The 25,789-nt window shown below is 40.4% G+C and overlaps 1 protein-coding gene across 3 annotated transcripts in view; it reads left to right on the forward strand.

Annotated features, from left to right (window-relative positions):
* Positions 1–25,789, forward strand: part of LOC140713771 (cadherin-20-like) — a 183,597-nt gene that overhangs the window by 63,854 nt on the left and 93,954 nt on the right. The window contains exon 1 of one of the 3 annotated variants that reach the window (XM_073024278.1): positions 23,721–23,832. The exons of the other annotated variants lie outside the window; for them this stretch is intronic. The gene's annotated coding sequence lies outside the window, so the exon portion shown is untranslated. Of the gene's footprint in view, positions 1–23,720; positions 23,833–25,789 lie in introns of those variants that run through there. 3 annotated transcript variants of the gene reach the window in all.

Genomic DNA, 25,789 nt, shown 5'->3' on the forward strand with positions numbered 1-25,789 from the left:
CTCAATCTTCGCATATTTTCAGAATCAACATTGTGCTTCTGTTGTGCTTTCCCCAGTTTCAGGGTATCGGCATTGTCAAGAACCAACATATGCTTTGCCATCGGGAATGGAGCAATTGCTATGGGAGGGTTAGGATTGGAATCAAATACAGTATTGATGATGGTGAAGTGGTTTGGTGGGAGAAATGTGTATCAGTCAAATCAATGGTTTGGATTGGAGAAATGGTTGGAAGCGAGAATGACAAACGAAGACCTGAAATTTGAGTGATCAATGGAGTGCTGATGGAGGTAAGGGGAATTAATGAAACCAAGGAATTCACTCACATTGCAGGTATCCAGGTTCATAAAAGCATTGCCTTGGAAAACTGTTTGCAAGTACCTTCGGGGTCACAAGGGTGTGTCCCACCTGAAAATGTCCTGTTGAAATTCCAGAATGATGCAAAAACGGTCATTATTGCGTATCAATCAGACATTTTTAAAAAACTTGATTCAATTGCATAATGGGGAAAAAAGTATTTACCCAGTTAAATTTCTTGCCATGGAGATTATAAATAATCAGATTATTTTATATCATTCAGAAATGAGGAGATCGTCATTCAAAACAGAAGCAGTGTTCTAATGATGAATTCTCTTTGAAATACTGAGTAGCAGCTGCATGTACCCAACAAGAAGATCCAGTGTATTTCATGACAGATCCCACGTGTTCCCTGCTGCCACCAGGTAGCAGTCTCAGGAAATGCACACCAGGTCAGTTACCATCTGAATACGGCATCCACCATTAAGGACACCCCCCACCCCCACCCCACATCACCTGGGATGTTGCCTCTTCTCATTGCTACCATCTGCAAAGGAGGTACAGAAGCCTGAAGGCACACACTCAACGATTCAGGAATACCTTCTTCCCCTCTGCCATCAGATTTCTGAATGGACATCAAATCCATGAACACTGCCTCACTACATTTTTTGTTCTACTTATTTAAGTTAAATATATATATATCTACTGTAATTTACAGTTTTTATTCTTATGTATTGCAATGTACAGCTGCCACAAAACACAAATTTCATGACATATACGAGTGATATTGAACCTGATTCTGATTGTGAATAACCCTTCATCAATGTTCTGACAGAGTACTTAATTGATACTGAAAAGTTGGTTTAAAATTTAAGGGCCTGTCACCCAATTTCCAAAGACAACTAGTTTCTTGATTTGATTCAAGTTGAAAGCAACGCCGTCAAGGCACAATGGTAGTCGGTTGTTGCCTTGGCAACATTTAGAGTAATTTATGGGTCTGGCAAGGCCCAAAGGGTGCGATAACAGCAAAGTTTAGATTGAGTTCATGTTGGAGGACAACTTCAGCTCAGCTGATTACTGCGCAGTCAGCTGAATTTCTATCATTAGCAAAGTTAAAGAAGGAGTTATCAATAACTATGGCAATAAAATCGAGTCCGAATGTGTGAAAGGGGACATTTGGTTTGGAAAATTGAGAAGACATGCTACAAGCACAATTTAACAGGATGCAAGATTAGCAAGACCTGAAGAAGTTAATATGCAAATTTTTTGATGTGAACCATCTTTAGTTAGTAAATTTCAGAACAGGGTAGTGACATTGTAGCTAAATTATGAGAATAATAATCTGGACGATTTAATATTTGTAAATTCAACATCAGGTTGACCTATCACTAAGGTGCCAACCTAGCAAAGATGTAATATGAAGCATGTTAAACAACAAAAGTATCGTGTAACTAAATCTATGGCCAGTGAGCTCCAACAAAGATCTGCAGTCCTGTCACAATGAGGTGTGAATGATGGCAGACACCAACAGGAGGAGGAGGAGGAGGCTCAAGAACACCTTCTTCAACATTAGTGTGGCCCAGCATGTGAGTGCTAAAGATGAGGTTGGTGCAATTCACAACTATTTTCACACAGAAATGCCACCTCAGCTTCTTCCTGAGACTTTTTTCCCCTCATCACTGCAATCAGTTTTCAGCCAATTTGATTCATTCCATGAAACATTAAGAAATATCTGGAGCTGGTCCAAAAAAGAGATTGTACTAAAGGCCTGCACTCCACAAGAGGTCATGTCTCTAGCTAAGCTGTTCCAGTACATTTACAATACTTGTATCTATCCAACTATGTGGAAAATTTCCCACGTATACCTTATATGTGAAAGCAGGGTAAATCAATCAGTTAATTACCAATCCAAATTTCAAACATCAGCAATAAGATGCAAGGTTTCTTAAACAATGCAATCAAGCATTTACTTGCTGATAACCTCTTCACTGTTGTTCAGTTTAGGTTCCATCGTTACATCACTGCCTTAGACTAAAATAAACCAAATTGCTCCATACATTCCAGAAGTGAGAGTTATTGCCCATCATTGCAAGACTCCATTGGACAGAATGTAATACGAAGCCTTGCTAAAACTGAGGTCACTGGGCATCAAAGGGAAACTATGCCAATGCTTGGAGTCATATCTCACACAAAGGAAGGTGTTTTTAGCTGTTGAGGTGAAGAATGTTCTCTCCCCCCTCCCCCCCCATTGGTTCCTCAGATCAGTGTCCTAGGTCCAACCACTTTCAGTTGGATCATCATTGATTTTGGGATGAGGCAGCTGTGGATAGTTACAAGTAGAATATGCACTTGAGCAATGACTTCTTGAGCAAATCAGCCTCCAACAATCTCATCCATCTTTCTTTGTCACAATAACTGTCCAACTTTCAGGTAATTGTCAGTGAATATTGCACCAAGTTCAATTCCATTCACAATTCCTCATCAAATGAATTCCACGCCAGCATGTTGCAAATTTGAGCTGGCACTCGGACACTGGCTGTAAAGTAGCAGTCATAGCTTCCAAGTGACAGAAACGTCCAACAAGTTTCCAATGACAACAGCATCATAGAGGCACTAGGTAAATATCTGAAAGAGAGAAAGAATGAGAGAACAGACTTAATGTGGCTCAAACTATTCTTGTCAATAACCCACTCACCATCAATCATTTTGGGTTCTAATGTGACCATCTAGCTAAAGATTTCATTACAGCCTTAGTTCAAGGTTGGTGAAGAAAGGGTGAAATTATCTGGTAGTTGGACCATTATTGTGACAAAGAAAGATGGATTAGATTGTGGGAGGCCACCATGCTGAAGATATTATTGCTCAAGTTTGTATTCAGGTCACAACTATCCACTGCTGCTTCATTGTAGCATATGGTCAGGAGTGAGCTGGCTGCACGCTGGTGATTACATAGATAATGAAGCAGCCCTTAGCCAACTGCATCAAAGCTTGGAGAATATCCACACTAGGGCTGAAGAGTAATGATCAGTATTCCTGCCACACAAGTGTCAGAAAAAGACTTTCTAACCACCTTTCCTCGACTCTCCGTTGTGTTACCATTCAAGCAGCACACCAGCATTATCAGTTAGCATAATGCTTTACAGCAGCAGTGACTCAGGTTTCATTTACACCACTCTCTGTAAGAGTCTGTATGTTTTCCACGTGACCACATGGGTTTCCTCCAGGTGTACCATTTCCTCTCGTCTTCCGAAAGGTGTACAGGTTAGTAAGTTGCGGGCAAGCATGGCGACCCTTGTGGGCCAGTCCCAGCAGATACTCAACCTCTGTTGATCGTTGATTGCAAAAGACACATTTCAGTGTATGTTTCAAAGTACAAAGCTAATCTCTGAAATCTCCCATCATCAGCATCTCCTAGATCACCATTAACTGGACACTCAACTGCCGACAGAAGGAGGGAACAGGTTTAGCTGTTCCATGATTAGCTGCCCAGAGAATTTCAGTCACAATAGGCTCAACACCATCCAGCATAGATCAGACAGTGCATTCAGCAACTTCCTCACCAGTCTATCTGCTTTACCACCTGTCCAAAATGTCTGCAGCATGTACCATCTATTACATGCATTACAGCAGCTGCGGCTTCTTCACGGGCACCCCTCCAACTCCACGACATCCAACAACTAGGAAGATCAATTTGCATTCAGAACACATTTTTAATGTAGGGAAATATTCCTAGCTGCATCATAAGAGTGCTTGCAAATCTTGACACTAAGCACATAAAATTTTCATTCACAAATACATTTTTCAGAAGGGGTTGGGTAGAGATGTAGAGAAGCAGAAATGTTGGGAAATGGAATTCCAAGGCTTTGAAAGCCAAAGGCAGTGATGGACTGATTAAAATCAGGGGCGTAGAAAAGGTCATAATTGGGGGAATGCAGAGACCTTGGAGAATTGTATAGTAGAAGACATCACAGAGTTAAGAAAATGTGAGACCATGAGGGAATATGAAAACAAGGAAGATAATCTTAGAATTGAGATGTTGCTTAATTCGGAGCCAAGCTGTTGGTAAGCCTGGGATGATGACTTGGTAAAAGTGCAGCAGAGTTTTCAAAGTTCAAAGTAAATTTATAATCAAACTACCTATATGTCATCATATACTACCTTAAGATTCATTTTCCTTCAGGCATTCACAGTAGAACAAAGAAATAAAGTACAATCAATGAAAAACTACACACAAAGCGTGATAGACAACCAATGTGCAAAATAAGACTATGCAATTAATAATAAGCAAGTAAATAAATAATGCAGAGGACATGAGTTATAAAGCCCCTGAAAGTAAATCCAACAGTTCATTGTTGAGGTGAATGAAGTTATCTATGCTGATTCAAGAGCCTGATGTTTGTAGGGTAATAACTGTTCCTGAACCTGGTGGTGTGAGACCTAGGGTTCCTATACCTTCTTCTGATGGCAGTAGTGAGGAAAGAGCATGGCCTGGAAGGTGAGGGTCTAGATGATGGATGCTACCTTCTTGAGTCAGCGCTCCTTGCAGATGTGCTCAATGGGGGTGGGGGCTTTTCCTGTTTTGCACTGCGCTGTGGCTACCACTTTTCTGTAGGTTTTCTGCTCTTGGGCACCTGTGTTCCCATACCAGTCTGTGATAAAACCAGGTAAAGATGGGAAGGCAAGAACCACAGATGCATGAAGATACAGGTATCCTCCGCATTATGAAAGCTCGCTCTACGCCGCTTCGCTTTTACAAAAGACCTACATTAGTACATGTTTTCGCTAACCGAAAGAAATACGAGGAGGATTTTTGCTTTTACAAGAAAAGGCGAAAAGCAAAAATAGCGTTCAGCGTTTATTTTGCTCTCAGCAAAACAAACACTCAGCATCAAGCGGCCATAGCTTTGAACTGCGTGAAATTTCCGCTACGATTGACAGTGCTGCAATGATTGCAGAAAAGCATGACTTTAATTTTGAAAGAGCACGTAGGTTTAGGGCAGGTTTGCAGGATGTTTCGAGTGCTTACAAGGAACTGTATGATAGAAAAATGTGTGAACTTCCAGTGTGTCTTCCCAATTCTGCTAAGTGAAACTACACTGTACATACATTATTTCTACTTTATATAGGCTGTGTATTTATCATATCATTCCTGCTTTTACTATATGTTAGTGTTATTTTAGGTCTTATGTGTTATTTGGTATGATTTGGTAGGTTATTATTTGGGTCTGGCAACGCTCAAAAATGTTTCCCATATAAATTAATGGCAATAGCAACGCTCTACTTTTGGATAGCGGGGGAAATCCGTACCACCATTTGCTAAGTCTTCCTTGAGATAAGAAAAAAATCCAAACTTAGGCAAATTTTGCTCTTCCTCGACCAATGTCAAACCAGATCCCTTATCTCCTTGCCAGAGAGAAAACTATTGGAATACTTTCACCATTCAGGATGTAGTGATTTAAGAGAAGATCCATCATCATATTGTCAAGAGAATTAAGTACTCACCTTGGCAATGCTGTCTGCATCTTAATATTTTACTAAAAAAATAAAACAGGCAATTGAATAGCTCATGACTCTTATTTGGCCCATACTTGAATTTAAATTTAAAGTCGTGACCCTAGATTTGGCTTCCGCAACTGAGTGAAATCTAACTCTTAATAAATGTGTGGGTTTTCAGTTCTTTCAAAATGTTAATTCACTTTCTAGGCTTCTCAGCAGTTCATGAAATAGCCACTGAATTAATTGATTCATATATTTTTTTAAATACCTGGAACATTAACCTTGATGTAATGTTAAATGCAAAGTATTAAAACACTTTATTGAAAAGAAACTTTGGGAATACACCCACAAACTTTTTGTGAAATATTATGAATGTATAATAATCACTTTTTAATTGAAGTTCACGTTCCATTTGCCTTTTAATCCTACAATGGCCACCTCATCTAGAACCTCCTTTATACAGTTTAAATTAATAGAGGGTTCCTCCTGCTGTTTCTAAATATATTTCCTGCCCCGAGATCCTGTGTTCATTTTACCCTGTAATTAACTTCGGCACAATTTAATTAAGAGTTTTTCATAGGCATTAAAGACAGGTGCTTCTAACTAAGCATGCTACCAGATGCAGAGACAATAAAATGCAAGGCTTACAGACTGCCTCTGATGCCTCACATTGCTTATGTGTTACTTTGACAAAGTGCTAAATAACTTTGCCTGAAATACAGATGGAAGAATTAATTCTGACATACTTTTATAAATGTAATTGATGTATTCTTTCTTCTGGAGCAATCAAAAGGGTGCATCTGCAGAAACTGGGCTGCAACCAACAGTAATTATTACTTCAAGATTGCCTTATAAATAGAAATCAATTAAAAAGAAAACAATTAGAGTTACTCACAGTAAGTTCTTGATAAAGCAATTGTAATAGTTAATTTGTGTGAGACACGTTGTTTCCAAGCTCTGTGAACCATTGATTGTAATTTTTTTTTGCTATAAATGTAAGCATGATATTTATCAAAAGCACTGCTGACTGTATCCTAACTCACAGCAGCTCCTGAACCTCCTGTGTCCACTGATGTAAAATGGCTCCAAGTTAACCAGCACCTCCAATCTAAAATGTTCATGCTCATTTATCTGCCCTTCCATTTTCTTGTCCTTTTCCTTATAATAACCTCTGGTGTCATTATGCTCTGAAATTGTCATGTTTCTCCAATTCTGATCTCTTGCTTATTTCTGAATGTAATCACACTAATATTTGTAACTATAGTGTCAACTGCCTAGATCCTAAGCCTAATGTTCTACACCAAGCACTTTTCCTTATTTTTATCATGAAGATTCCCACAAAATTAACATTTTAGCCTGGACTTATTCATTGGCCCTAATATCCTTTTGTGGCTCAGTATTAATTTTTGTTCAATAATTTTTCTGTCAAATATCACAGATCAGTTTACTATGAGACTACTAGACAGGTATATGGAGGAATTTAAGGTGGGGGGTTATATGTGGGGGGGGCAGGGTTTAAGGGTCAGCACAGCATTGTGGGCCAAATGGCCTGTACTGTGCTGTATTGTTCTTTGTTCTTATGTAAGACTTGGAGTCTAGATTGATGGATGCTGGTCAAGATGATATTGATAAAGTCAAGGAGGGTGTTAACAAGGATGTGGATAAAGGTTTCAACAATAGATCATCTGAGGGACACAGTTAGAGAAGTGAAAGTAAACAGCACTAATGAGAGCATGGGCATGCAGTGGTGTTGAAATCCATGGAAAAACATGCTGTGTCTGTGGTACTCCTCACTCAAAGATATCTGGCCTACTGCCTGGATGATATTATAAAATCACAGTGAGTTCCAAGATCGTGTTAGAATGCCTCAGAGTCAATGAAGGACCTTTCAAATGTCACCACTGTCAATATGTAAGGAAACACTGCATTTATTTTTAAATACCTTGTGTCGCAAATGACCTAATAACTAATAGGCTGCATGATTGTAAATCTTTTGTTTTTGAAGGACCTTTATTTAACAAGAAATAAATGATTTTGGAACAGTCTTTCATTCAAAAAGATCTGAATCAGGCCTTTTAGTAAGAAGAGTTATTGGAATTGCCAACATGGAAACCTAACAAAAACCGACGGACATGCTGACTGCTCAAAAACTGTCTGAATAAAAACTTGCAAGGTGCAAGAGTACAGTGAAAATGAGATTGGACGCAGTGTTATTTAAATAGAAGGGAAACATGAAAGGGCTTACAAATGTGAATCTTTGAAATATATTTTCCTGATTCCCAAACATAACTTTAATAATGGCTTTCATTTATATTGTTCCTTTAACAAAGCAAAATCTCACAAACTACTCAGAACATAGAACAGTACTGATGGGAGCAGACTCTTCAGCCCATGATATCTTCACATTTTTATAAGCAAAATTTGACTTCTTATTATGGTTTTTTATAACATCTGACATAACAGGGCAATTGACAAACTTGGTTGAAGTTAAAAGATTTTTTGCCGCATTTTAAAAGAGAGACATAAGCTGACAATAGCAACATTGATCAAACAACAGATGAGGAGGCTTTTGAAAGAACTGAAAGTCAGAGGTTCAAAGCACAAATGCTCCAGTATTGCATGTTTAGTACATGCAGTTAAAGGCATATCTTAACTTCAGTGCTAAATAATTCAATAACTAATTTCCTTCCCACCACATTCACAGCTATTGGAACTTGTATTTCTACATTTGGAAAAATGCAAATGATACGTTGAGAAAATTGGATGGCAGATTAAGGGAGCAGATAATAAAAATGACAGTCAGATTCGAGTGGAGGCATGAGAGGCTGCAGAAGCTGGAAATTTGGTGTAACACACAAAATGCTAAGGAACTCAAGGGATCAGGCAGCATCTGTGGAGGGAAACGGCGAGTTGACCGATCCTGATCTAGGGTCTTGACTCTAAACACTGGCTGTTATTTTTCTCCATAGATGCTACCTGACCCACTGACTCCCTCCTGCAGTTTGTGTGTTGAACCATATTCAGGCACCAAACCTTATTAATGGTTTTAAAGGAAGAAACGTGGGTTATTCCAGAACTTGGCCAAATTTATCATCATGCTTGCAGTATATTGACTGAGAGCTTTTGCAAATAAGGGTCGTAAAAGTAACTTTGTTATTACTGCAGCACCAAGACAATAACCTCCAGTTGCATGCTTTACTGTTCATAAGACCATAAGATATAGGAGCAGAAGTAGGCCATTCGGCCCATTGAGTCTGCTTCGCCATTCAATCATGGGCTGATCCATGTGCTGCTGTTCAGCTGCATGTTGAACCAAGTCCCCACCTGCTCTCCTAACGTTTTGTAAAATTATCAATGGAAAACATCTTTTTCTTTGGAAATACCCCACAGTAACAGGCTCTTCTGGCACACCAAGCCCACTCGGCCCAGTTACACCATGTGACCAATTAACCTTCTAACACGTGTGTTTTGGAATTTGGGAGGAAACCAGAGCGCCTGGAGGAAACTCACACAGTCACGGGGAGAACATACAAAGCTGATTTTTTTTTAAAATGCCAAACAAGAGAAAATCTGCAATGCTGGAAATCCAAGCAACACACACAAAATGTTGGAGGAACTCAGCAGGTCATCCAGCATCTGTGGGAAAAAAAGCATAGTCGACTTTTTGGGCTGAGACCCGTCAGCAGCCTGGCACTTCATCCTTGCAAGCGGAACAAGTGCTACATCTGCCCCTACACCTCCTCCCTCACTACCATTCATGGCGCCAGCAGTCCTCTCAGATGAGGCGACACTTCACCTGTGAGTCTGTTGGGGATCAGGTACTGCGTCAGGCCTCCTGTATATCGGTGAGACCCGGCATAGATCGAGAGACCGTTTCGCCAAGTACCTACGTTCCATCCGTCAGAAGAAGTGGGATCTCACAATGGCACCCATTTTAATTCTACTTCCCATTCCCATTCCAATATGTCCATCCACGGTCTGCTCTTCTGTCCCAATGATGCCACACTCAGGTTGGAGAAACAACACCTCATATTCCGTCAAGGTAGCCTCCAACATGACGGCACGAACACCGATTTCTCAAACTTCTGGTAATGTCCCCCCACCCATCCTTCACCGTTTCCCATCCCATTTTTATGCCACTTTTTATGTAGCATTCAGCTGTATCCAAACATCTTTTGGGAAAACAAATCTACCAGCCGCTATTTCATCTGATGGAAAGTTGCCACACTTGCGGGGAGCTGGTAGAAAAGCTACTTTTCCGCCTATTAACCACTTAGCTGTTGAAGTTGCAAAGGAAGGCATTGATAATAAAGATATTCTTAGACGCCACCTGCAATGTGCCGATCAAATCATTGCATACTGCAGGTGGTTTCCAAGAACATCTTTACTATCAGTGTCCCTTAATATTAATGCAGCAATAAAAGCCCTAATCTATATTGACAGACTGTGGACAAAAATACTTCCTAAAATTCAATTGAATGTAAATAATAAGTGATGAATATTCAAAGCTGGCAAGAATACAGTGTTGCACACCTGTTATAAGAACCAATGTTTAATTCCTCTGGACAATTACTGTTTATATGTGGACTAATATAATCTGTCAGAAATTCAAATGGGTTGGTACTCCCTAGCGTCATTTTCGAGTGCTGACATTTCAAGGTTGATTCTCGCCCTGGTGCAGCCTCTGATGGATCTGTGGAACTCAATTTGAATATTTAAACACTAATTAGTGAGACATTTCAGAACATGTTTTCCCAGACTCTCATTTATATTTAAAACTTGGACACAAGGGTTGATTGAGAATGAAGGAAAAGGTAACAAGAGAAGAAATAATAGCCAGAGTCTGCACTTCAGGCACGATTGCTGGAAATGCCGAGAAGGACAGAAAGATTCATTTGCCAAGTTTGCACTGCTACTGTGATATAAAACTGTGCTGCAGAACTTATACTCTTATTGCTCTGGGGACCAGCAAGACATGGTAATGCATTTATTAACATTATGTTCACAAAGAACGATGGCTCTAAGGATGGAAAAAGTTTTTTAAAAAAGCACTCTAACAGCCGGTAAAATTCTACAAATTCCAGCTTGGTAGGTCTTTCAGATTTGCTCAGTCCAGTTAGCTCTTCACCTGTCGAACGTGTGAAGTTAGTGCTGACAACAAGGAATGATAATATACTGTATAGTGGCCTATTAGAACACACCAGTTCTTTATGCATGTAGCTCAGCAGGGTACGCTGAGCTCATTAGGTTGTGAATTCATTTCAGGCACATGAGCACAGGAAATTAGACAATACATCAGTGCAGTTCTGAGCGAATGCTAAACTGGTAAATATGCTGCTGTTTAGATGTAATGCTATACCATGCCCCATCTATTCTCCTAAATGTTTGTGAAAGATCTCATGGCACTAGTTCAGAAAAAGTGCAGACGAGATTTTCCCAGTACGTCAACCAGGCCAGCAGGAACAAATTGTTGGAGGAACGCAGCAGGTCAGGCAACATCTATGACGAGAATAAAGAGTCGATGTTTCAAGCCGAGTTCCTTCATCGAACCTGGCCTATTATTTATCCTACAAAAGCATAAAAACACATTACCTCTCATTGTCACCTCACTGTTTGTGAAATTTTGGGCTCAAAATTCAACTGCCATGTAACTATATTCCAATAGTGACTGCATAACGAAAGTAATTCATTACCATAGAGCACCTTGGCAGGCTGGGGTGGGGGGGGGGGGGGGGGAGGTGGTGCACAGCCTGAAATGACATCACAGGCACTATATAAATGTAAGCCTCTCTCAATATTGCTGGCAAGAAACATTAAAAAGTTGTTTCGGTCTTTGCAGTCCAAGTGAAATATACTACTATACCATTTTTACATCAGGGTCATGCCTCATGTTAGCGAAATTTCCTGCTAATCATTTTAATTCCTATTCTGACATGTTGGTCCATGGCCACCTCTTCTGCCATGACAAGGCCGTGCTCAGGTAGGAGAAGCAACTTTATATTCCGTCGAGGTAGCCTCACCATGATGGTATAAATATCGATTTCTCTGAGTTCTGAAATTTTTATCCCCTCCACCTTCCCCCTCTTCAATTTCCCACTCTGGCCTCTTGCACATTCGCCTCACCTGCCTATCAACTCCTTCTGGTGCCCTTCCTTCACCCCATTCTTCCGTGGTCCACGCTGCTTTCCTATCAGATTTCCCTTGTCTCCAGCCTTTTGTCTTTTCCCCTATCACCTCACAGCTTCTTGCTTCAAAGCCCCTTCCCCACCCACTTGGCTTCACCTATCACCTTCCAGCTTGTCCTCCTTCCCTTCCCCCATGTTGTTATTCTGGCATCTTCCCCCTTCCTTTTCTGTCCTGTTGAAACATCAAATGTGTACTAATTTCCATCGACGCTGCCTGACCTGCTGAGCTACACACGTTCTGTGTGTCTTGCTTGGATTTCTGGCATCTGCAGAACTGCTTGTGTTTATGTTGGCCTTGTTAGATTCTTTGTTTAAACTTCATTGATCATTTTGGAGAAAGAACTCCTTTGTTAACATATAGCCAACACAATGCATTAAATCTGTACAGATGAAAGAAGCATTAGAGGTGAAGAAGACTTTCACAGGCAGGGAATAGGAATGCATCTATTTGAGCTGACAGGCTTCATATTGAGAATTGCTTTCAGTGCTCTCCTGCCTATTCAACTGGGTGCGAATGACTTCATCACTCTCGTTGAAACAGAATAAGGTGTCAGTAGCAATAATCTCTGATCTGTTCTCCGTTATTGAATGCTGGAGTTTGAGTTGTCAGCTGACTCAATTAGATGCTGCTGAACACTAGTCAATCCTATTGCTCCATTGGCTCATGGACTGTATGAGTAAAAGATGGCACAATTTGACTTGTGCAATTGGAAAGTTAATGAGCAGAAAAACTGCTTCCAGAAACCATTACTAACTCTCTGTTAACCCCTAGAATGGGCAACAAATCAGACCCAACTATGGACTCATTAACTTTACTTCAGTTATATGTGAACTACGGAAATCATCCTGGGAATGCAGGCTGTGAGAAGAACTTGCCAAACATACTTGGCTTCATTGAAGAAGTGATTTTCCACATGAACCATGAGAGGTAAAACCTGCAAAGTCTGAAAATGTTCCAAGCAAAATAATCCATTCGCCCTAAGTTTGTGACCAATGGCACCCAGCACACCCACAGCCAACCTTGAAAGAATGATCACTCTTCATGGCAAGAATTTCTGTGCTCCCAGAGCTTGATGCTGGCCAGCATCACTTCGTTAGAATCTTTGTCACCCAATAATTCTCATGTCACTGAGCACATTAAAGAATTCTAACAGAGATCAAACCAGAAAGCGAACTATCAGTATTAAAGGTTGAAATGTACATTTAAGAAAGAAGCTGAAATATAATAAATAAGTTTTAAAAAATTAAAATCTGTTACATATTGAAATATTCATGTAGAGAAATTGCAAAGTTTAAAACTACGTGCTTTTAGGTGAGATGTGTTACTAAATTCTGACTTGCAGACCTAAAGAAATAAGCAGAGTGTTTCAAAGGGAGTCACATTGAGAGGTAGACTGAGTGAGATAAATTTCCAAATCTGCTCTCTAAAAGCTTATCCTCTACCTATTATCATTGATCTTAAGGCCAGTTATTGCAGACATATATTGGTTCACACCAATTTGAATTTGTCACCAGCTTCTAATGCAGAAGGAACCCCAAGACACTTTGCACTTGTGAAATCAAACTAGTATGTGTCAAAGACAGCAACACCTAAAAAGGTGTGTTTTTGTGTCAGATCTGAAAGGAGGGTGAGGGGGAAATCCTGAAGACTCAGTTCACCAAAGAAATTCAGAGCTTCAAGCTAAAGCAGATGCTGAATCAGCCCTTGTTTGTTGCTTTATGAAATTAATTAGATATATTTTTCCACATCCGGTATGATATTGGTGATATAAAGGAAGGAAAAATGAGTGAGTGAAATGCACAGGAGTCGGACAAAGTTGAGGTTCTGAGCGTTGTTGGGCAGGAGGAGGTGGATGAAGTGGGAAAGTGGCCACTACCATGTAAGGGGTTACGTGTGCAGAACCGGATTTTGAATTGGAGTCGTTAAGAGAAGAGGAGACATTGACGATCAGGGTGGTGGGTCAATAGGATTGATACATCAAATGGACTGAAACATAGGAGCACAGGCTGGCAATGATATCACTGGAAGAGGGAAATTCAGAGATAGCAAAAGCACAGAAGTTCCTGCTTACTCAGCTGAAGCTCACTGCTTAAGGTTGAAGGGGTGCAGAGACGTACATTTTTGCACAAGTGGCTTAGACATCCATCAGCTAAATTGGCTAGATTACATCAAGCACCACCTGATCTAGAATAGGAGAACATTAGAGATTAAAAAAAAAGATTACATCATATGGTTCCTTAAGCCTGTCCACAATTCAATAAAATCATGATAACTGTGCTACATCAACTCCAATTTTCCAGCCAATCCCCAGTGCCTAGAATTCGGCTACTCTCAGTCTTGCTTATGTTCATTTATACAGTAGTCTGGGACTGAGAATTTCAAAGATTCACAACCTTATTGATTGGGGAAGTCTCTTTTCCTTCCACCATGAAATCGTCAGCTACTTATCCTGAGCCATCGCCTTAGCTGTAGCTCTCTGTCCAAAAGGAACGTCAACCCTGAACCATCTGACTGAAGGACAGTATGAACAGTCCAGCCTCTTCCGACACCAGCTGGAGTATCATGGACGATTCCTGGCCCCCACTTCAAGAGTAGCTGGTAAAGGAGTTAAACACAATGTTCTCAGGGTTGAAGGATTGTCATTGCAAGAAGAGGTTCAAAAAGTTAGAACTGTTCTTCCCAGGAGTACAGTGGTTAAGAGGTGACCTTATAAGATGATTTCAACATGATGAGCAATTTTGATAGAGAAAGGATTTCCCTCTGGGTCAGAAATGGCAGGTAATAAATTTTAAATCATTGGCAAAAGATCTAGAGGGGAGATGAAAAATTTCTTTACTCAGCAGGTTGTCATGATCTGCAGTGCTCGACATGGAAAGCTGATTCCGTGTAGCTCATTCCATAAATTATTTAAAAGGAGAGCCAGGCAGATACTTGAGGAACTGGCAGGGTTATGGACGAAATCAAGGCAGTAAACAATTGCACTTTGTAGGCCTCCTCCTTTTCTGTGGCTTTCCTTGATGCCAAGCCACAAAGACACCACCGCCCCCACCTTATCCCCATCCTTCTCCCACTGTCCCTCACTGCCATCATGTACAGCGACCAGTCATACAGTAAAAATCAAGTTTCCTGCCCTCTCTGAATGCAGCTTCTAACATATAAACCATAGGCCCCTTTCAGGGTCTTGTGCAGGAACTGGAGATGGTTATTTACCGTAAATAATGCATCACCTCACATGAGGCATGCTTGACAGAAGCGTGAACTTGGGTGCTCTCCTGCTAAATTGGATTGTTGTTTTGTCCTGGCTGGGATTCCTGCCAATTAATTTAACACCACTTGTCTTTTTTATATGTATGATATTAAGTACCATTACAAAGTGTAAGCCTGTAGTTGATCATATACTGCACATACTTACTGGCCCAACTCTCACCTTTATGAATTGCTCTCTGTTAATTACTGATCTCAGTAGACTGGCTCAATACTTCATTACCCTTTGAACATCAGAGTCTAGTGGATCTGAATGCCATACTTTTAAATGGGCATCTCATCCTCAGAATAAAAACTATTAACAGGCACAAAGGGCTCCATCAATGCCACAGGAATTATGGACACCACTGACAAGATGGTCAACATCTTGAGGGGGCAAAGACAATCGCCCAGTAGAAGCCAATAAGACTTCTCTGATAGGTGTATCCCCAAGAACCTTCATCTGAAGAGGGGACATTCATCCGCCATCAGGTATCATTGATGCCTAGAAAGTGCCAAATATATATTTGTTTTAAATATTACTTGTGTGAGAAGATCCAGTGCTGACAGTTACATCTTTCAGATTCACCTGCATCTTAAGGGGCTCCCAAGTTGTTGAGTTGTGTGCACAGATACTGTACATAAAGTAGGTTTGCATTCCTAGGGATATAAAAAGGTTAAAAGGTGATTATTTGAGGAATTCGGATTCAGGGAAACTATCTGTAGGAGAGGGAAAGGGAGAGAAAGAGTGAGGGAGAGAGGGAGAGAAAATGGGAGAGAGAGGAGGGGAGAGACTGAGAAAGGGAGAAAGAGGAAGGGTGAAGATGGAGAGGGAAAGAGAAGGAGAGAGCAAGAGAGAGAGTAGAACTCCCTTCCACTGAACAAAAGGGTGATAATTTGATTACTAATTATAATGGTATGTGGATTTTTTCCCTAGGACAGGAATGCGATCAACCAGATTACTGGAAGTGACAGCTGACTTGGGGATTGGGAGATGTAGCAGGTTAAATATTCACTGACACTTTCTTCAGAGCTGGAATAGATCAGCAGCCTAACTAGTCTCAATTGAATCCCAAGTTCCTGGTATCCTTTGAGCCATAGTTTCATCTTTCCCCACCCCAGCATATGAACTTCTCCCTCAGATCTATGGGACCAAGAGTCATGGAATTATGCAGCACAGAAGCTGTCCCTTAGGCCCAACATATCCGTGAAGTCCATCAAGTACCTCAGAGTCATAGAATGGCAGTGCCACACTGAAACTGGCCCTTTGACCAACTCCTTGACGTCGAGTACCTATCCATGCTAGACTCAATTCAGTGGTTGAAACAGCAAATACATTTCAGCCATTATTTAGCTTGAATGTTACTTGAAAAAGAAATTGCTTTCAATAAGAAAAATAACTCCAATTTAAAAAAATTTAGTTCCTGGGAGGAGACAGAGGTACACTGGTGGTATAAACAACCATCTTGCTAAGTTTTTGTACCAAACACAAACATAAGTCAATAGTTGTTCCAAGAAATAATGTTGATGTTAGCTACTACTATTTTTGTGCTCTTATTAAGGAGCTAGATCTAGCCAAATTTTAACCCATCAAAAGTTGCCAACAAAATTAGTAGTAAGTGATTATAGCCAACTCTCCGTGTGGTTTTCTGCCTCTTCATGAATTTCAGATTGGTTCAGAAATGATCAAGTCAACTCATGCATCAGCTGGGGTTTAGCTGGCAACAATCTTTGAATCATAAAGCTGTGGGACATACGCCAAAAAGTCTGGCTAGCACTCCAGTACAATCCTGTATGAGTGCAGTACCGGCCAGAATATCTCTTACAACTGGGATGTCAAACTGTTGGCCATTTTCTGCTCTCAATCAGATAGAAAAGGTCACATGGCAACATCTCAGAGAAGAGCAGGAGAGGTATTCCCAATATGCTGACCAACATCTACTTCTGCCACAGCTCCTGAGGGCAGGTTATCAGATTGTAAAAGTACAACTTGCTGTGTAATTGTTAATGGATTTATTATGGTCATATGTAGCAAGGTACAGTGACAAGCTTTCTTTTACATGCCACCTATACAGATCATTTCACATTATCAGTAGACAAAGTAGAACTGATGTGATTTGATCTATATGGATGGCATGCAAAAGAAAGCTTTTCACTGTTTGACAATAATAATACAAGCGCATGCTGTTTTTCCTGCAGAGGTAAGCTAGAGAAAAGACGTGTGTCGAACTCTGAAAGATGCCATAGAGATGTGAGTCTTTCCTTCCCATCTAGTGGAACAAAGCAATCAAACCCCTGGAGAGGGTACAGGGAAGATTACTGAGAATACCAACAAGAATTTGAGATTTCAATTACAAGCATAAACTAGAGAACCTGGAGGACTCACTTTGGATCAGGAAGGCTGAGAGCAGATTTGTTAGAGGTGACAAGATTCATAATAGGTTTTCAGAGGGTGGATAGAGGTAAACTGTTCCCATTAGCAGAGGATTGAGAACTGGAAGCAGCAGATCTTCATTGGCAAATCCAATGGTGACATGAGGATTAGGTGGGGGGGTTTTTTGCAGCAGGAAGCTGTAATCTCAAAAATGCATAGTCTGAAAGTGTGGTGCATGTGAATTCAATTCCAACTTTCAGAATGACACTGGATAAATCGTCGAAAATGAAAACAAAATTACAAGACTACGGGAAATGATGGGGAGTGGGACTGGCTGGATTGCTCTACAAAACCTGGCAGTTTACAGAAATTCATTCTATAGGACAGTGTCACCACAAATTAATCAGGGGCAGTCAGTACAGATTTGTTAAGGGCATGTGTTGTCTGACTAATTAGAACCTTTGAAGAGGAAACATGAAATGTTAATGAAGGCTGTGCATTTGACCACATGAAATTCAGCGAGGCTTCAAACAAGGTATCGCATGGGAGCCTGATCAAAAAAAGAACGAAAGCCTAGGGAGTTTCAAACTGAGTGGATGAGAATCAACTCAATGGCAACAATTGATGGGGTTTTTTTTTTGTGGCTGGAGGAATTGTGTATTTAACATCTCAGAAGTATTGGAAATATATTGTTTAATTAAGCATTCTTTCTTGCTTATATAATTCATTACAGGTTACATGTGAAAGTATGTGAATGGTGTATGTCACTCCGCCACCACAAATTTCGCTAAAGTGAAAGTGAAGTATACACGTTCTTCCGGGCTCCCGTCTTTTTCTTTCAATTAGTTTTGTGTTACTGAAATATAAAACGTAACAATTGCAACAAGAAAGTTTTAAACAAACCCAAGGCGCGACCTAATTGTTGAAGTGCAGTGAGATGTTCAAGTAAAAAAAACCGTAGCAAGTTTTTTAAAAAAGGCAAAAAAATGGATGAATTCATGGGTTCAAAAACAGTGAGTAACAGTTGATAATAATAAATAAATAAAAAGCAGAAACGGCTGGCTACATTGAAGAGATAGATGCATTTGATTGCACAAGAAATAACTGTAAAATGTATACTGAGTGAATTGAGCAGTATTTTAAAGCAATTGGGATAGCTAATAAGAAATGAACGCCAGCTTTGCTGAGTGTTATTGGTGGAAGAGCATACAGTTTGCTTAGAAGTTTGACTGCTCCAACTAAACCACACATAATGAGCTTAGCTAATACAGTATCGTGAAAGAAATGCAGGAATATTTAGAACCAAAACTACAGTGGTTTGATTGTAGAATGCTTAAGTTTCATAGATGGAATCAAAAGGAAGGGGAGTCCATTTCAGCGAATGTGGGTGAGTTGAAGAAGTAGTCTGAGCATTGTCAGTACAGTGATGCACTTAATGAATCACAGAGAGATCATTTAATTTGTAGAATCTTCCAAGAAACCATTCAAAAAATGGCTCCTGACATTTAAAAGAGCAGTTGATTGCACAATTGAGGTACAGTCAGGAATGAAAGCGAGTGTGAACAAAATTATAACATCCTGCCGCTGCCTTACGGAATTTGTATGTTCACTCCGTGATTCGTCTGGGTGCTTGGGTTTCTTCCCAAGATGTACCAGTGGGTAAGTTAATCAGTAATTGTAATTTGTCCTATGATTGGCCTAGGATTGAACCTGGGGTTGCTGGGCGGTGGGGTTCAGAGGGCTGGTGGATTGTCTGGTTTACCTTGAGAAAAGGAAATAATGGAAAAAAAATTTGCAAAAGAGGACCTGCCCCTTGATGTATTCTCCTGGATGCAAATTGAAAGGCTCCCTACTACAGCGAAGATGATCCAAAGGGAAACCAGAAAAGATCCCACATGGTCTCAGGTCTACACGGCAACGCAAAATGGCTGAAACGTGCCGCAGAAATTCCAGCTCCCCATTTTTACCAGCAGCGGGATGAACTTGCCCTTGACAGGGGTTGCCTTATAGTGGGATAAAGGGTGTTTCACAACCACACTAAGAGATGAAGTGTTGGAAAAGCTACATGCTGGGGTCATCTAGCCATGGTCAAATGGAAAGCATTGGCTCAAAGCTCTGTCTGGTGGCCTTGGGTAGATCAGCAGATTGAGTACCTTGCCATGCACCATTCAGAATGTGGAGAGGATGTTTCCTATGGTGGGGGCATCCAGAACTAGAATGCACCACCTCAAAATTGATGGGCGACCCTTTAGAATAAAGGTTAGGAGGATTGTTTTTAGTCAGCGAGTACTAACTCTATGGAATGCTCTGCCACAGACTGCGGTGGAGGCCAAGGCCTTACGTATATTTAAAGCAGAAGTTAATTGTTTCCTGATTGGTCTAGGCATCAAAGGATATGGCAAGCAGGCAGGTGTATGGGGTTGAGTGGGATCCAGGATCAGCCATGATGGAATGGCAGAGCAAACTCAATGGGCGGAATGGCCTAATTCTGCCCCTATGTCTTATGGTCTTAAGTAGTCCAGTAGGGAAGAGAATATGTAAGGAGTTTATGGCCACAAATCCTTAATAAGAGTCAGAAAGTTCAATAATCTATTTGAATATTCATAACTGATTTATTAACTAAGGCATAGGCTCTCAGACCAGGGAAATTATGCTAAAAATGTATTCAGCATCAGTGAAGCTGCAGCTTGAGAACGGCTGATCACATTCCAGGAATGATGTGATTAAACTGGGCAAGGTGCAGAGGAGACTTACAAGACTTAGAAAATTACAAGTATGAGGAACATTTGATAGGCTGAGGTTGTTTTCCTTGCAACAGAATGTGTTGAGAGCACTTAAATAAGATGTGTGGCATTATGAGATAAGTAAATAGGAAGAATTTATTTCCTTTCACAGAAGGGCAAAAACCAGAGGACATCAATGGTGAAACAGACTTGATGGGCCTAATGGCCTAATTCTACTCCTATGTCTTATGGTCTCATTTGTAGTAATTGATAGGAGGACTAGAAAGGAAAAAAGAAAACCTTTCTTCACCTTGAAGTTGGGAGGCATCCAAATCTCATTGCTTGGAAGGATTATAGAAACAGGAACCCTCAGTCACGTTTGAAAGGTACATATACTGAAGGAGAGGGAAAAGCTTGTCTTGCAAGTCATTCATGCAGATAAACTCATTGGGCTAAATGTCAGCAAAACCAAAGAACGAATTATTGACTACAGGAGGAGGAAACTGGAGGTCCACCTCATCAGAGGATCAGAAGTGGGGAGGGTCAGCAACTTTAAATTCCTCTGCGTTGTCATTTCATGGGATCTTACAAAGAAAAGGCAACAGTGCCCCTACATCTAATACTTTGACAAACTTCTATGGATGAACAGTGGAGAGTATACCAACAGTTTGCATCACAGCCTGGCATAGAAACACCAATGCCCAAGAATGGAAAAGCCGACATAAGGTAGTGGATCGGCCAGTCCATCACAGGTAAAGCCCTCCCCACCACTGAGCACACCTGCAAGAAGCACTGTCACAGGAAAGCAGCATCCATGATCAAGGACTCCACCATCCAGCCCATGCTCTCTTCTCACGGCTGCCACCAGCAAGGAGACACAGGAGCCTTGGGACCCACTCCACCAGGTTCAGGAACAGTTATTATCCCTCAAACATTAGGCTCTCGACCCAGAGGGAATGACTTCACTCAATTTCACTCACTGTTTCCACTGTCAATGACTCTCCATCTCATGTTCTCAATATTTTTTACTGCTTTTTTTTCCCTTTTTGTATTTGCATAGTTTGTTGTCTTTGCACACTGGTTCTTTGTCAGTGTTGTTGCACGTGGCTCTTCATTGATTCTATTGTGTTTCTTTGTACTTGCTGTGAATTGCCCACAAGAGAAAGAACCTGTGGTGACGTATAAGTACTTTCTTTGACCTTTGAACTCTGAACAAGTTAGAACAAGTGTTACAGTACAGAGGAAGTGCAGTGCAGATAGACAGTAAGGTTCAAGATCATAATAAGATAGATTGCTGAGCTGTGTCCATAATTCTCTACAGGTCCTTGCAGTTACGGGCAGAACAGTTGCTATTCCAAGCCATGATGCATCCAGATAGGATGCTTTCTGTGGTGTATCCAAAAACACTGGTGAGAGTCAAAGCAGACATGCCAAATTTCCTTAGCTGCCTGAGGAAGCACAGACGTTGATGACTTTTCTTAGCGATGGAGTTGATGGGTTTGCAGCAGGACAGTCTATTGATGATATTCATTCCTAGGAAACTGAAACTCTCAGTCATCTTGATCTCAGCACCATTAATGTAAATAGGAGCATATGCACTGAAACCACCCTCCCCCCCCCCAACACCGCCCTTTCTGAAGTCAATGTCAGTTTGTCTGGCTGACATTGAGGGAAAGGTTGTTGTCATGGCAACATGTCACTGGCTCCCTATTTCCTTCTGACTCATCAGTATTTGAGATTTTGCCCACTATGGTGGTATTATTTGCAAGCTTGAAGTGCAAAACTACAGACTAGTTGGGTTTAGGATAGATAGCCCTTTTGACAAGCTTGGACATGGCAGACTGAATGGCCAGCTTCAGTGTCATAACCTATTTCTGCTTTTAACTTTGATGTACCAAATGTCTCCTTATGTGCATAAGTTATTTGATTCTAATCTTTCTATATGTTGGTACTTCTCAGATTTCTGCCCAACCTTCCGTTCTCTTTTGGTTTTAATACGTAAACTTACCTAAATTGTCTTTTACTATGGGCTTTAAGAGCCATGATTTTCAGTCTATCCCTATACCATATTGTACCTAGCTACAATTGGTCTTGTTCTTCATTTGCCTCTCTTTTCATGGTGACAAGAGAACAGTGTTATTCAATTTGTTCTGGCAATGATTAGTTTGCCTCCACTGTAAAGCAAGGAATGCCTTCCAGTTCAGAAGGCCAGTCAACGACACCATACAGAGTTGGCGAAGTTTAATGGAGGGCGTGATTGAGAGGCAAAGGGACCTAACCCATTCTGATGATTCCATCAAGCACATGGAGACAGATTGCCTGGATCAAAAACCCACTTGTTACTTCCCAAGAAAGAAAAATTTGAGGAGGGAACAAGAGAGTCTACAGAATTAGATAAACTGTTCAAAGGAAAATATTTGATCAATGAAGAAGAATTGAAAAAATTAAAACCTTTGACCAACCGTCACTCTCTGATTGCACGGCAATTTGGAGGCCATTATCAGTGTTTTGACTTCTACGACATTCTAAATGACTATTTTGTGCAGTTTAAATTACTTTAGGAATAGAAGACCTATCGTTCTGAAAAAGGGAATTGTACTGTCTGACAGTTCAAAAAGGGTACAGTTTCTGACAAGATTGTGAGAAGATCGATATTTAGAATCTTAAAAGCAATTTTGTTCCAAAATGTTCGGCTTGTCAGAATACAGTTCATTCATAAAGGCCAGTTATACATAATAAGAGTTATTTTGTTTTACTGCATACTAATGAAACACTGGAATAACTCACGTCATTTCTCTGTGATGTGGCTTCTGAAATGAATGGACAGATAATGAAAGGGCTTTGAAATAGGACGGTTGGAAAATTAGAACGTTCTTGTGATAAATGTTTGAAAACGTGACATGGTTGACAGGGTGACTTTTTTTTTTCTTTCTCATCTTTAAGTACTTTAAACAAAAGAATCAAATCAATGGATGTTTCCTTCACTTGACTTGCAAACACTTAAACATGGAATAGACTCTTTTGTTTCTTCAGACTTCCTAAGACACTTTTTTTTTCTATCATCCTGCCTTTAGCTGCTATCCGTGCTTCTCTGAATGTAGATTGCATCTGAACTTTTTGCTAATGAACCAAACTAAAGCAGTTCCCTCCCCTCCACCACATCCCCAGCCCCCTCAACTCTTCCTCTAACCTTAAAAATATGGCTTGTTCAGACTGGTTTTACTTCAGGGAACCCTTGTCAAAGGAAGTCAATTTGATGATCAAATGATAGCAAATTATTTTAAAGCCAGCTGTATTAATGGTCTGCAGAGCAGCAGAAGGCTGAGGGTAGTTGCTTCCAGCCAGAACCCAGTGATAAATGATGTTCTGCAGAGAAAGAGCCACTTGTTTTTGCTGAGTTCCTCCAGTATTTTGTGAGTGTTACTTGTTTTTGCAAGCTTGATGCTAAAATGAAGGCTTTCTTACTTAAGCCAAAATGAACGAATTTAAGATCTCCATCCGCTAATATCCCATGAGGTAAGAATTAGTTCTTGCATTTTAACAAAAAAGCTGTAATATTGAATTGGGTCCTCAAGAGAGAACTTTGAAAGCTTCGTGATTGTTTTTATACCTTTATTGTCTTTTAATGGATTCATAGGATAATGTTATAAAATTGTAAAAATTCTAAATATTTCTCACTGTATTCTGTATAGGTAAATTGCAAATAAAAACTCTCTAAATGAGGATTAAAATTCACAGCTGACTGTTCAAAGTTTTTGACATTAAGAAAGGAAAGTGGAAAGGCAGAAATAAGGACCACATGCTGAACAGGGGTAGAATGAAATAAAAGGATGGAAGAAGGATAAAATAGGGATATTAGAGAAAGCAGGGAAAATGGTAATTAGTTGAGATGTAGAACAGAGATAACTTATTAATAGTAGCTATCTACACCTCTGTGATATCACACACTTCTGGTCTGCCTTACCTACCTGCTGTAGAAACCCTCACTTATGCTCCCATTATCCCCGGAATTGATTATTCTCATAAATTCTGCAAACTTGAAGCTGTCCAAAATCTGCTTCTCATCTCCTAATTTGTATGTTAGAACACATCTATGTTCACTTCTGTTATAAGGTTTTCACCATCTTTTCCGATCCCTTCCTACCTCAGTAATCACCTCCAGAGCAAGAGCCCTAGAACATATCTGTACTCCTCCAACCCTAAGCTTTTAACTATACCTCAGCCTGATTGCTCCTCTATTGGTGGCCATGCCTTCTGTTTCCAATGCCCTAAACTGTGCAATCCCTCCCTGAAGACCTCTATTTCTCAAACTCTTTTCCCTCCTTTTAGGTTTTTCGGGATTGTTTAATGTTTAATGCTATTTCCAGTACACAAGTGTCAAGGAGAACGAAATAATTGTTACTCCGGATTCGATGCAGCACAAAATAAAACACACTAAGATACAGAATATAATAATAGACACTACTCAAAGCCTGATCTCTGAACAAGCTTTTTGTTATTGTCCCAATCCCTTCCTTCACTTGTCACTTTGGGGTCTTTGGTTTATTTATTATTGATTTATTGGTTTATTACTGTCACATTTGTCAAGATTCAGCGATAAGCTTTCATTTTGCAGGCCATCCAGGCAGATAATGCCAAGCATCATTACACTGAGATAGAAAAAAGAAAAGAGGTACAGAATATAGTAGTGCAGAGAAAGGGAAATGCAGACTGACAAATAAAGTGCAAGGGCCGCAAAGAAGTAATTTGGGAGGTCGTCTTTTAGCATATGAGAGGTCCATTCAGGAATCTGTTAAATGTGGGATCAAAGCTGTCTGTGGGATCAAAATTGACAGCTGTCAAAGCTGTCAATCAAAGCTGTCCACAAAGGCTAAGTCCACACTACACCGGATAAATCCATAACCGAAGCTTTTCCTCTTCGTTTTTACCCTCCGACCACACTAAAACAGCGTTTTCGTCCCCCGAAACCGGAGCTTTTCAGAAACACTTTCCAGGGTGGGTATTTTTGAAAACGCTGCTTGGGCAGATCAGTGTGGACGGGGTAACCGGAGAAATCTGAAAACTCTATCATGACAGATGGTGACAGCAGCGCGCCATCTCATTGTTTTCTGGAACGCCATCTAACAATTTCAGAACAGACGGCAACGAGACTTGAAGCCAGAAGAGTTAGAAATGTACTCACCAAATACTTTGACCCATAACTTACTGAATAAATAAACTCACTTTGCCCTGTTTTCTGTCCTTGCTTGTGTGAAGGTGGTTTACCTATTTATGCAAGTACTTCTCTGACAATAGATGTGTAACAGCCTAATATAACATTGTATGGAAGTACAAGATAACACCGATGTAGACATGTTTTACACATTTAACAAGGTGCTTTATTAATGCAACAGAGTTGGTCAGATTTTCAATGTTCATCGTCAGCCGGGTCAATCTGTCCGTGAACTCCCTGTCGGTTGCCTCCGTACGCTCC

The sequence above is a fragment of the Hemitrygon akajei genome, chromosome 20 (assembly GCF_048418815.1).
Source record: "Hemitrygon akajei chromosome 20, sHemAka1.3, whole genome shotgun sequence".
NCBI lineage: Eukaryota > Metazoa > Chordata > Chondrichthyes > Myliobatiformes > Dasyatidae > Hemitrygon > Hemitrygon akajei.